This window comes from Staurois parvus, unplaced genomic scaffold, assembly GCF_062004578.1.
Source record: "Staurois parvus isolate SC_StPar_1 unplaced genomic scaffold, SC_StPar_1.0 ptg000362l, whole genome shotgun sequence".
Classification (NCBI taxonomy): domain Eukaryota; kingdom Metazoa; phylum Chordata; class Amphibia; order Anura; family Ranidae; genus Staurois; species Staurois parvus.
The window spans coordinates 10,356,212-10,370,000 of record NW_028318158.1 but is presented as its reverse complement, the minus strand read 5'-3'; the positions used below and the strand labels follow the sequence as shown (position 1 = coordinate 10,370,000).

Sequence of the window (13,789 nt, the reverse complement as noted above, 5' to 3'; positions counted from 1 at the left end):
AATGGACACAAAGAGCTGGCTTGGGAGCAAGTATACACGAGTGCCCCATAGCAACCAGCTTGCTATGGGGGCACTCAGTGGGGGTGGGGGGAGTGAGCCAGGTGCACCAGTGTGGGACCCAAGAAGAGAAGGAATGGGGCTGCTCTGTGCAATGCCATCAAACAAACAAAGCAGGTAAGTATACATTTGTAAACCTACAATATTTATTTTTTTAAAAATAACAATTTTAGGTAGCTGAAAATGGCATCCAATAAACCATGGTCTCTGTGACACCATAAAAACTGCACCGTTGTCTGAACAAGTCACACAAGTCTAAAGTTACGGAGTGTCGGTGTGAGACAGAACTGCTGAAACTGTCCTTGTGCAGCAACACACACAATGGTCTGCCCTAGATTCACAGCTCCCTCCATCAGTCCTATACCCAGACTCTGCCAACAGTGACTAACCCAGGGCCAAGTGCCAAGTTTATAAAAGAAAGAAAAAAAAAAAAAATTCCAGGAGACTAACAAGTAATTTGTGCAACAAGTCACCCAACCAAACAGAAAAAACTGTACTCTTCACTGTATCTGCTTCTTAAACTGTATCTGTGTCCATGCAATGATAAAGTTGCCATAATATCAGCCTGGGCACGTCATCTCCTTCTGGTCACAAGTCTCCATCCTGGAAGTCACACAGGTTAAAAACTGCAGAACAGAAAAAGCAGCTAGCATGTTTCTGTACACACAACATACCACACCCCTCCAGATGGTATGGGCAGATCTGCGAGGATCCTTTGTATAAGGAACAGTACATGGAATACAAAAATTAACCGTCACACTGCTGACCTCCACAAGCAACTCCTTGTTTTTCACCTTCACAACTTTATTCCTTATCAAAAAGCACTGAGCTGATTTTTCAGCCTGAATTTTTAAAAATTGCTCTACATTTATTACAAAAAAACGTAAATATTATTAAACCTTTCCTACGAGCAATCCGGAGTGCGCCATTCCTGGCCCCTTCTGAAGATGTTAGCTGCCCACACGAAGCGACTAACATTGAAAAGAAACCTTTTCTGGGGGAAATCTGGGGTGTGCCATGGCTGACCACCTTCTAAAAAAATGCCAGTGGCCTGTCACTGAACGCCAATATTGAAGTCGGAGTGGTAGCATGACAGCCAGCATATGCAGAATACAAAGTTACAATGGCAGCTTCCATGTTCTTTACTACTTTAATGATCATTTTCAGCTGCAGCCTGCGGTGAGGCATGTTCTTCTCTAGGCTGGATTCTGAATTTATTCGCCCAGCTCTGGACCATGGAAGACCCGCACCAAGAAGAGCTCTCATCTCCTAAAAAATGCCTGCTTCCTGGCTGTCACTGATGGCTTCAGTGCTGACTATCAATACGCAGAATTGCGTCTTTTGTTCGCACACTTTGTTCAGGTCAGTGATGACTAAAGTATTGGACAGAGATAGCCTGGAAACTAACATTTTTTGAAGGAGATCCAAATTGTAAGCCCCACATTGCTCCCAGTAATTACTTCCCGTAATAGTTACAACTGCCCCTGCAAAATAATTGAAGGGCTCACTTCTAATGAGCTGAAATTTTAAACAATGTTATCAGCTTTCTGTGCACTACTGATCCTCATAACCCCCAAATAATGGCGATTATAACAGAGTCAGACATGTTTGAAGTCCAGCCTGTGTGGTCAGCATGGCTCCCTCCATAGATTCAGTGGAGAAGTGAGAGTAGAGCGCAGTCACTCTAGGATAGGATATGTATCACTGGCTGGATCACCACAGGAAATGAAGGGGAAAAATAATAAATATGGGCACCACATCTAAAGATTGACAATCTGAAATATATTATATTTTGGGCTTTTGTTTTTTTTTTAATTTAGAAACATGTTAAAAAAAGGTCCTGGTACCCAACTCCTTTCCCGGGAGCTGCATTTGGCACTTGCGGTGTGGCCCTCAGGGCTCCCCACTGACAGTGGTCTGTTTGGGTGCTTACCCAGGCCAGTGAAAGAAGATTCTAGTATTTAACACTTTGGTTTCTCTCTTTATTATGTGCGGTCCAGTACCATTCTTTTTAGGATTTGTTTTTTCCTCTGATCTTTAATGGTCTTGGTGGGAGAAATGTCAAATGTGGCATGTCATCTTTTCAGGGGCTGTAAGCAGCAGAGATTCATTGATCTGTAGAAGGGCTGTAATAGCGGTGATCTCTAGCAGCCTCACGTAGTGTGTCTCCAGTCTATGACCATCTCCAACAGCATGTTCTCCAGTCTACAACTACTCCTAGGTCAGCCTCTCAACCTTTTCAACACAGAGGAACCCTTGAAATAACTTTCTGGTCTATGGGAACCGCTGCTAAAAAGGACAATCTACAACTCCTAATACATTGGTGTGATGGTCAGTGTCTTACATTTGTGGTCAGTGGCAAGAATTAACCCCCCACCCCCCCCAGGCAGCTAAAAATGATCAATGGTATCAGTGGGAACTTATATAGAAAGCTATTTCTAGAGAGCTAGAAAAATTGTTCATGGATCCCCTAGAAACTTCTGGAGGAACCCTGGTTGGGGAGCCCTGTCCTAGAGCATGCTCTTAGTCACCTGTAGTATGTCCGTAGTCTCCAACCATCTCTTGTAGCATGTCTACACTCCTGGACAGTTTTCTGTAATATTGTATGAACTGAATATTATGTGTGGCCCTTTGGCGGTGTCAGGGGATGGACTTGAGGCCCCTCATTACAAGCAAGTTGTCCCCTTGTCTTATAGTGATGGTGGTCATCACTTCTTATTGAACCTGTTCAAATTGACCCCATACAAGAACACATTGAGAGCCCCTGCAATGTAAAACGAATTTACAAAAATGACCAAAAACGGCACAGGACAAAAACCACCAAATCACAACACTGGCGGCATGAGAATAAGGGCCCTTTCTCACTGGTGCATATAGTTTTTAACATGTTTTTGCTGCATTTTCTGGATTCCCTGCATGCACTTGTGAAACTTGGATATGTCACAAAAAAATGCACAGGTGTGTTTTCATGCATTTCCTATAGAAATCAATGGCAAGCATCCTTTTGATGTGTTTCTAAAACAGAGACCAAAGATCCAGCGTGCAGGATATTTCAGAGCACTAATGTGAACAGTTCCATAGGATTCAAAGGAAAGATTTTAATGTGTTCTTGGTGCATTTTAGCACAGCAAAAAGGGCATCAGTGTGAAAGGGGGGGGGACTAACCGCCACATCTTCATCATCTCTATCCGCCAGCTTCTACAGCACAATAGAATTCTAGAATGCCAAAATGAATTTAAAGTTAAGTCTTTTATAAAGTGCTAGGATGTGATGTATCCTGACACATTAGAACATTGCCTCACAGGGAAAGGGCTTTTTTTCCCCCTCAAGTTTACTACAGCTTTAAGGTGTCGATACATACAGACCGCGGTAATCTTAAACTCGCCCTTCACTTAATCTGATTGTACATTCTCCTTTAGAACCACCAAAAACTATTTCGGAATGGATCTCATTGGGGACAAACTGATTGGATAGTCTAGGTAGGTCCTCATATTACATAACTTTGTTCAATCTAAAGCTGGCCATACACCATATAATCTGATTGCACCAGCTCCTCATAATCTTCACAGTACAATCTGATTGCACCAGCTCCTCATAATCTTCACAGTACAATCTGATTGCACCAGGTCCTTATGATCTATCAACTATGTAGTTCGAGGGCCTGACCAGTTTGATGCAAGTTGTATGGACTGGCCTTTGTATCACACCGTTTTGGTAAATCTAAAGCTGACCATACACTTTACAATGTGATTGTGCAATCCACTTTAGACATCCCAAAGCTACACAACATGAGGACCAACCTAAACAGTCTATTCAACCTGTATCCAACCATCTGGTCTATGCCCTACTAAACTGATGGCAGGATTGAAAGGGGATTGAACAGTCAGACTGCATAGTGTATAGTCAGCTTTAAAGAAAGAGTTTGTAGAATCGGATTGGAAGGTGTATGGCGATGTTTGGCCATCGGTGCACCTCTTTCCCCTTGGAGGTCCTTCAGGACAGAAGCTGATTGGGCGCATGTGGCTCTGTATGACCTGCCTTTGGCCCCCTGGATGACTGGGGTGGTCAGACCCAACCTGGCCCGGCCCGCCCAGCTGTCTGATGTGGCCATTGCCATAGAAAAAATAGATCCCCCGCAGGTGAGATGAGCTGAAGATATTCCACACAACCATCTAGTCATGTATGGCCAGATCTCTGCAATGCATCCTAACCTCCAATGTAAAGCTGCTGTGCACATGGAAAGTCTCTGAGAGCTGCAAGGAAATAAAGAACACTCGCAGGGATAAAAGTGCAGCAGACCACTGCCAGTCTATACACACACTGCATACATTACAGAAGGAATTCAAGGACAAGTCCATTCCCCCTACCCGTGCCTGGAGTGCAGAGCCCCGGTACTGTGCCGCCTCCTCGCTCCTCTGTGTCACACGAGGCGCTCAGTGTTTACCAGCGGCGCGCACACGGGCGCTTGCAGTTCCGCCCCCTTCGCACTCGTACGCCGTGCCTATTGGCTACCCCGAGACGCCCAGGTCCCATGAGCGGAGCCGATTGGCTGGCGCAGGTGACAGTTTTAGGAGCGTGGCCGGAGCGTGCGCTCGCCGCATCGACCAATCCGCGGCTCTGGGCTGACTCGGTGGGCGGACTGGACAAAGGAAGATCAACAACAAGGTTGGCCAGCCAATAGGAAGGCGGGGAGAGTGTCCCGGGTGTTCGCTCTTAGTTCGGGGTAGAAGTTTCTTGGAGTTTTGGTGGAAGCCCAGTATGGCTGTCTGGGATATGAGGGAACAGCTGAGTGGAAAACTGCGGGTTGCCCATGGCAACTGGAAAGAGGCCTTTGAATCTTCAGTTGTGTACTGCTGTAGAGGAATGAGCGGACAAAAGGACTCTTGGTTGGCCATAGCAACCACCAAGAGGACTTTCAACTGTGCACTGCCAGGGGGGCTGGTGTGTATAGAGCATGCTAAATATAGAACTTCTGGTTGCCTGTAGCAACCAACCAGACTCCATAGCAACCAACTGGGCCTGTGTTTGCAAAGGGCGCAGCCAACAAGCATGCAGGTTGCCCATAGCAACCAGCCGGAAGTATTTCATTTTAAACAGTGCAGTGTGGGGCTGGTGTGTGCAGAGGATGCTAAATAGAAAAATGGAGGTTGCCCGTAGCAATCAGCCCTGATTCACACTAGAGCGATTTTTCAGCAACTTCTGCCATTCTGTGTCTATGTCAAATCTCAGGTAAAGTGAAAACACATAGATCTAATGGTGCTGTCTTAATTGGTACGACTTAAGTTACTGCGAGAAAAACATCTTGCACTACTTTTGGGCGATTCTTGAGCTGCACGTCGTACATTTGTCTTAACCCGCAAGAAAGCGCATGCTTTGCCATGCATGACCGTGTTCCTTACGCTTGCGTGTTTCCAAAGGCGTGGCAACCCACACAGAAAACGCGCACTTTGCCGTACATTTTGAAACCATGCAGCAATGTGCGTTGTGCTACCATTCGCACCTGTGTGCTTCCGAACGAACAGCAACCATATGCTCTGTTGTGTGGTTTGAAAACGCAAGGTAAGGCGCGTTGCACTTGCATTACCATTTAGGCTGCGTTTGCATCTGTGAATTTCTGAATGCGTGGCAACCTGCACAGGAAACGCGCTTTTCTGCACGTTTCAGAAATGTGCATCGCGCTTGCCTTGCTTGCATTAGGATGCATTTGTAGCACATCCCTGAAATGTGCTACAAATGCGTTTTTCTGTGTGGGTTGCTGCGCATTCAAAAAACATGCAGATGTAAATGCAGCCTAATTGTGAGTCCTCAGGCACACGGGACGTTTTTACAGCGGCTGTTTTTAGCTTTTGACATTTCTTTCTACAGCCAGTAAATTCCCAGCATGTTATCCTGTGTGTCCATGCACATGGACTGTAATCCAGTGATTTTTGGCTGGAAAAAAAAAACCAGAACTAGAGGGTTTCCAGAGAAGTTTTTTAGCTGTAAAAAATGCTCTAATGCTGAAAAATGTGGCAAAACACGGTAAAATGCTGCAAACCGTCATTTTTGGAATTTTTTTTTACCCCAAAAAAACGCTGAAAAAGCCAATAAACGTGGAAAAACCCCACTAAACGCTAATGCAAAAATGCTGAAAAACTCAAATTGTTAACTTGACTTTACACAACTAACGTTACCAGCGTTATCAAAACATCCAGTATGCATGAGGACTTAATGACACCCCAATCATGGATGTCAGATGTGTGTTTTTGCCACATGACACAACAGGCTGCACATGTGCACAGAAAAAAATCTGACACTGCACAACTGAAAATGGACTAGAGCTGCTTTGAGGCATTTGTCATGGATAGGCCATCCCATTGAAGAGAATAGGCTGCCCTATGTGTGAAAGTGGGAACATGTGTTTCCGCTATGCTCAGAAATACATTTTCAGGCAGCAAGGATGACCAGGGAGGAGAGGTGAGTGTTGAAGAAAAAAAACATTGATCCATCAAAGTCATATAGGAATGCTTCTTTATTGGTTAAGTTTTTAAGATCGCTTTGAAGTTGTACCATGCTGGAAGTCATACAGCAAAATCGCTTGGAAGTCGTGTTAGTGTGAACCAGGGCTTAGCCAGACCCTATAGCAACCAGCCAAACTCCTCTGAACTATACAGCACAGGCATGTGAGCTGCAAGGTGATTGGTTGTTAGCAGATACACATTTTGGAGCATTTTCTGTATCATCTCCAACGTTTGGCCATATACACCTATTGATCAGATTGAGGAAATATTATTTTGATATTCTGATTGAATCAGCAATGATTGTTTTTCATAGTCTCTGTTGACTTATTTTGTAGGACTAAAATAAAAATGGAACAGCCTGAAGTGTATGAACCTCAGTGGTGTGTGTCAGGGGTGGACTGACAACTCATGGGGCCCCCGGGCAATAGGGGATCATGGGGCCCGTGTCCTTGCCCAAACTCAAAAAAGCCTATGAAAAAGGTACCAGGGGCATCTCATGGGGCCCCTTACTGACCCCGGGCCCTCGGGCAGTGCCCAAGTTTCCAAACGGTCAGTCCACCCCTGGTGTGTGTGTTATCCATTCATTTTGATACAATCACATTCTATTTTCATTCATAAAAATGTTGGCCTTGAAAGTAACCGGGCTGATGCAGATGAGTGTATAGTTTGTGTGAGAGAACATTTCAGACAACCCAATGACTATGAGGGCTCGTTTACTTAACAACACTTTCTGAAAAGCAATTTGCAGTAGATTGCCTTTCACAAAGAGGTAGAGGCATTCTGTAAGCAATACTGCCACCTCCTGAATTTCTTTTTCACAGCAGAACAGGGATAATAAATGCGGTACTGCAGATACTGCAGTGCAATTGTAAGCTAAGTGTTTGCCTCATGCTTGCAGCTTGACACCATTATCTTGAATGGATCCCATCTGGCAACCGTACTGCCTGCCAAACCAACCTGTTGTATAATCTTTTGGTGTGTACTAACATGGACACTAGCCATGGTAATTTGCAGCTGGTTGGTCACGGGGCGGTAAAACTGCAGCTCAACCAACTATTTTTAGTGCACTCATGTAACCATGTAACAAATAGGCCAACAGGGGCTAATCTGTGTCAGACATTTGTGATCACAGCCAAGAACTACACAAGATGAAAAGGTCAGCAACTCTGTGGTCCATGCTCTTAAAATCTCCTTTATCAACGTAAGTTCCAGAGGATTTTACCCCCTTCATGACCTCACCATTTTATGCTACTTTAAGTCCTCAAGCACACTTGACGTTTTTACAGCGGCTGTTTTTGGCTTTTGACATTTTTTTCTACAGCCAGTAAACTCCCCAGCATGTTATCCTATGTGTCCATACACACATAGACTGTAATCAACGTTTTTTTGGCTGGAAAAAAACCCCCAGAACTAGTGGGTTTCTAGAGGAGTTTTTTAGCTGTAAAAATGCTTTAACGCTGAAAAACGCTGCAAACCAGCATTTTTGGACTTTTTTTTGACAGAAAAAATGCTAAATGCAAATGCGGAAAAACGTGGCTAAACGCTAATGCAAAAACGCTAAAAAAAGCTGAAAAACTCATGTTTTTAATGTGACTTTACACAGCTAACGTTACCAGCTTTATCAGAACATCCAGTGTGCATGAGGACTAACTGGCAATTGAGTGGTCATGCAATGCTGTACCCAAATGAAATCTATATTATTTGTTTCCACAAATAGAGCTTTCTTTTGGTGGTATTTGATCACCACTTGGATTTTTTTTTATTATTATATAAACGAAAAAAAACTGAAAAGTTTGAAAAAAAATATTTTTACCTTCTGCTATAAAACATATAAATTAAAATAATTTTAAAAATCTAAAATCATAAATTTAGGCCAAAATGTATTCTGCTACATGTCTTTGGTAAAAAGAAAAATATAAGCATATATTGGTTTGCGTGAAAGCCATAGCATCTACAAACTATGGGATTCAGTGGGGAAAATAATTATTTGATTCCCTGCAGATTTTGTAAGTTTGCCCACTTACAAAGAAATGAAGGGTCTATAATTTTTATCATAGGTGTACTTTAAGTGATAGAGAGAATATCAACCAAAAATTCAGAAAAAAAATCACATCCAAAAATCCAGAAAAAAATCGTATGATACAAATGTTATAAATTGAGTTGCCAAGAGACAGCCAAGAAACCTTAAGGATTTAAAGAAGATCTGTAAAGAAGAGTGGACCAAAATCCCTCCTGAGATGTGTGCAAACCTGGTAACCAACCACAAGAAATGTCTTACCTCTGTGCTTGCCAACAAGGGTTTCTCCACCAAGTAATAAGTTATGTTTTGCTTGGGGATCAAATACTTATTTTACTCACTGAACTGTAACTCAAAGTTTCAGCTCCCTCCATACATTTTCTATAGGATTAAGGTCTGGAGACTGGCCAGGCCACTCCATGACCTTAATGTACTTCTTGAGCCACTCCTTTGTTTCCTTGGCAGTATGTTTTGGGTCATTATCACGCTGGAAGATCCATCAACAACCCACATTCAGTGTTCTGGCTGAGGGAAGAAGGTTCTCATCCAAGATTTTACAATACACAGCCCCGTCCATTGGCCCCTCAATGCAGCAAAGCCGGCCTGTACCTTTAGTAGAGAAACAGCCCCAAAGCATAATGTTTCCACCTCCGTTCTTGATTGTAGGGATGGTCTTCTTAGGGTCATAAGATTTTTCTTCCTCCAAACACGGTGAGTTGAGTTAATACGAGTAGGCACTCAATTTTGGTCTCATCTGACCACAGCACTTTCATCTAATCGTTCTCTGAATCATTTAGATGTTCATTGGCAAACTTTAGATGAGCCTATACATGTGCCTTCTTACTGAGCGGGACCTTACAGGCGCTGCAGGATTTCAATCCATGGTGGTCTATTGTGTTACCGATGGTTTGGTGACTGTGGTCCCAACTGCCTTGAGATCATTCTTAAGCTACTCTCATGTAGTTCTGGGCTGACCCTCACTTTTCTCATGATCATCCTTACCCCATGAGGTGAAATGTTGCACGGAGCTCCAGACCAAGGACAATTGATGGTTATTTTGTATTTCTTCCATTTGCAAATCACTCCAACAGTTGTCTCCAAGATTCTTGCTGATGGTCTTGTAGCCCATTCCAGCCTTGTGCAGGTCTACAATCTTGTCCCTGACGTCCTTTGACAGCTCTTTGGTCTTACCCATGGCAAGATGAGGTTTGAATGGAAGAGATTCTATGGACAGGTGTCATTTATACACAACGTGTTGTCCTTAGGAGCACCTTCTTAAATTGACAGGACCAATCTGTGTACCACATAGCCAAGCCAGTCTGTGGGAGCCAGAATTATTGTTGGTTGGTAGGAGATCAAATACTTATTTTACTCACTGAACTGCAACTCAATTTATAACATTTGTATCGTGTTTTTTTTCTGGATTTTTGGTTGATATTCTGTCTCTATCATTTAAAATACACCTATGATAAAAGCTATAGACCCTTAATTTTTTTGTAAGTATGCAAACATACAAAATCTACAGGAGATCAAATAATTATTTTCCCCACTGTATACAGTAGATTATTTTTTTTTTTTTTACTAGTGATGGCGACTTATAGTGGGCTGTGGTAGTGTGACAGGCAATCTGACACTAACTGACACTTTGTGTGAACTGGCTAACTGACACTGACATCACCAGTGACACTAATACTATGATCAGTGCGAATAGTATACACTGTCACTGTACTAATGACACTGGCTGGGGCAGGGGCGGACTGACCATTTGGAAACTCGGGCACTGGCTGAGGGCCCCGGGTCAGTAGGGGGCCCTATGAGATGCCCCTGGTACTTTTTTCATAGGCTTTTTTGAGTTTGGGCAAGGACACAGGGGCCCCATGATCCCCTATTGCCTGAGGGGCCCCATGAGTTGTCAGTCTGCCCCTGGGCTGGGGTTAACATTTAGAGGCAATCAAAGGGTTAACCGTGTGCCTATGTGTAATGTGTTTACTGTGTGGTGTTTTCACTAAGCAATGTTCCAGTTTTTTTTTTACTTCCTTTGCAGGGAGAAAAAAACAGCACATCACAGCTATCAGTAGAGAGCTCTGTGTTGTTTACCAACACAGAGCTCTATCCTGTCATTTGTTCCACCGATCGGCAGGTCCCAGCCATTATTCATTGGCTGGGACATGCTGCTCAGCATGTGCTGGAGTGAAAAGCAGCACAGCCGGCAGCGCCTACCTAGAAGAGCTGGGTCACGTACATGTATGTGATCTGGCAGAGAGAGGCCAACTCACTGCAGTAAACATAGATGCAGCTGTTGGCAACTGGTTATAAAAAATCCAACATGGAATATAAAATCCTTTATGCAGAGGATGTTGACGCGTTGCAGCCCGGGTTGATTATAGTCATGGTTATGGCTAACACCCACTGGGGTGAAACGTGGCAACATCCTCTGCGTATAGAGTTTTGTAACGCCTGTTGGAATGATAAAGACGATTTTAAGAGCATTGAACATTCCAACCTTTTTGTTTGGATGCCTTTCTGACAGTTTGGTGGCTGTAGTCTGGGCACACATGTGGCTCTTTGATATGCCCTGCAAGTCTAAACAGTTGTAACATCACACTATCATATTGTAGACCAGTGGTCCGGGGGCCACATGCAGCCCTTTGCTTGCTTTTATCTGGCCCTTGGGAAACTTTTCGCCCCACTGTCAGCAACAATGGAGCATAGTTCCTGCCCTTCTCACCCCACTTGCACCAACAACGGGCCACTATTCCTCCCCCTAATACCAAAACGAAGACACTGTTTACTCCCACTGTCACCAAGACATTTTCTACTCCCCCTGGCAACAGTATGGTCCTCCTAAAGTTTGAAGGATAGTAAACTGGCCCTTTTTGTTTAGAAAGTTTGGAGACCCCTGTTGTAGACGAAGGACTGCACACGCACCAGGATTTACAGGAATGTGTCATTACTGAGCCAGCATCTCAGTCCAGAACAGTCCATACATGGGGACCCTGGATGATGCCTGAACAAAGATGGCTCTGTCCTTCTGGAGAGGAAAGCAGATGAAAGCTTTTTCAGTGGGGAGCCTCTCATCTCTGTGAGAGGTAATAAATACCTGGACGTGTTACACATTACTTAGCATGCACCTGACATAAAAAATAAACCCAACAATAGCTCCACTTTTATTCACCAAAAACACCCTACAATTCCCCTTTGAAAAGGGAACCTCATGCAGTCATGCTCCTGGAAGCATTGACTTGGCTTTGACTTTGTTTTCTTTGCTGATACGAGGAGAACTGGCTGTTGTTTGTCATCTCCGGCAAGATAACCAATCAAGCCGAGAGACCGAAGTGGTGATATCTTCCTTCCTCAAAGTAAAAATACAAAATAAGGCAGAACCCCGCCCTAAACCAATATTATGAAAGGGCTTGGCATGCAGTGAAAGCTCCATCGTGGAGTCTGTTCAAGAACAAAATATTGTCCTCCAGCTCAAGAAACTAGATGAACAGGTCTGTAGAAATCAGGATGTTTTTGCTGTGTCTGGGTACAAACAGCAGATCTGGCCTCCCGAAATATTTCTGTTTTGAAGTGGAACTAAACTCATGTTTACAAATCATTGATAGCTGGCAGGTTTCCATTGCAGAGGAGACTCTTTATGTAATTTCTTCAAAAACAAAGTCTTAACTGCCTGCCATCAATGTTTTTTGTGCATGTACAGTGATCTGTGCATGTGTGGGAATTCCCCCACCTTGGCCCAACCAATCCATACATTCCAACTGTCCTGAATTTGCCAGGCCAGTCCTGTGTCTATTTGTCCTAGAATCACACCATCAGCTTTATTTACTCCAGTTACCAAGAATGTGCAGTAACTCAAAAAAGAAGAGTAACTTAGGGGATCATGGTAGCAAGTAGGGTGTCCTCGTACAATTAGGGACAGGACATCCTGGAAAGTATGTGTGACCAGGGTAGGATTGCCCAGAAGGTGGTTGTGTCAAAGCAGAACTAAAAGCACCATAACCACCTCCTCTCCAATGGCCCATGGAGGGGTTTCTCTCCCCAGCATCAGCATCTTCTCCCCAGGTGCCAGTCTTCGACCATCTTGAGACTGGTCAGCATGGGATGACGTAACTCCTACACATGCCACCGCCCCAGTGATGTAGACTGAGCTGCGTACTCTCCGCTCAGTTGACATTCCGGAGAAGACAGCAAGCAGGCAGGTAAGTTTTTATATTATTGCATAAGGCCCCTTTTACATGAGGCATACCTGTCAGTAGATCCGCTTGCTCAGTGGGGGATCTCTCCGCTGATGCCCACTGAGCAAGCGGATGGCAGGTCCATGTCCGCGCCGCTGCTGCAGAGCAGACACAGACGCAGCCTTCTGTCCTCTATGGGCTGTTGGATAGAAACAGACCTCCTGTCCATTTCCATCCGACTGCCATCCTATCCGATCTGACAGACAGATGGGGAACAGATCCCCATCCGTCTCTTTTTGGTGGATCAGATCGGATTGGATGTCGGCAGATTTAAACAGACACATATCCATTTACACCCGCTGCTCCATAAATTCTGATCGGGTTCACCTAAAAAAAACGGGCAGGCAGACCCGATCAGAATGTCCATGTGAAAGGTGCTTAACCACTTCCTGTCTGGACACTTTTACCCCTTTCCTGTCCAGGGCAATTTTCAGCTTTCAGCGCTATCGCACTTTGAATGACAATTGCGCGGTCATGCAATACTGTACCCATATGAATTTTTTACAATTTTTTTGAGACAGATAAAGCTTTATTTTGGTGGTATTTATTCACCGCTGGGATTTTTATTTTTTGTTGCTACGTAAATAAAAAAAAGTCCAAAAATTTTGAAAAAAAGTGTTTTTCTAATAAAATTTTGCAAATAAATAATCTTTCATCATAAATCTTGACCAAAATGTATTCCGTTATATTTTTAGAAAAAAAAAATAAGCCAAATTAGTTTATAACCAAAAATTATAATTTTTTAAAAAAAAATTTTACATTTTTATTTTATTTTTTTATATTATTATTTATGGGGGTTTTTTTTTACATACTGTCACCCTAGCAGTACAGTGTCACCATGGTGACACTGTACTACTTGTGGGGGGTGATGAAGATTTTTTTTTTTTTTTTACAGTGATTGCTTTTACACCCATATAGGATGTAAAAGCAATAATTTCTCTTTCTCTCTGTCTGCATTCTTGCAGCCATTGAGAAAT

The 13,789-nt window shown here is 43.5% G+C and overlaps 1 protein-coding gene and 1 long non-coding RNA gene across 3 annotated transcripts in view; one reads left to right on the top strand and one right to left on the bottom strand.

The window, feature by feature from the left end:
* Nucleotides 1-13,789, bottom strand: part of COQ8A (coenzyme Q8A) — a 133,937-nt gene that overhangs the window by 88,591 nt on the left and 31,557 nt on the right. The window contains exon 1 of one of the 2 annotated variants that reach the window (XM_089685103.1): nucleotides 4,425-4,532. The exons of the other annotated variant lie outside the window; for it this stretch is intronic. The gene's annotated coding sequence lies outside the window, so the exon portion shown is untranslated. Of the gene's footprint in view, nucleotides 1-4,424; nucleotides 4,533-13,789 lie in introns of those variants that run through there. 2 annotated transcript variants of the gene reach the window in all.
* LOC149456432 (uncharacterized) overlaps nucleotides 4,637-13,789 on the top strand; it is an 81,062-nt gene continuing 71,909 nt past the window's right edge. The window contains exon 1 of the long non-coding RNA XR_016313889.1: nucleotides 4,637-4,722. This is a non-coding gene — a long non-coding RNA (uncharacterized LOC149456432). The remainder of the gene's footprint in view (nucleotides 4,723-13,789) is intronic.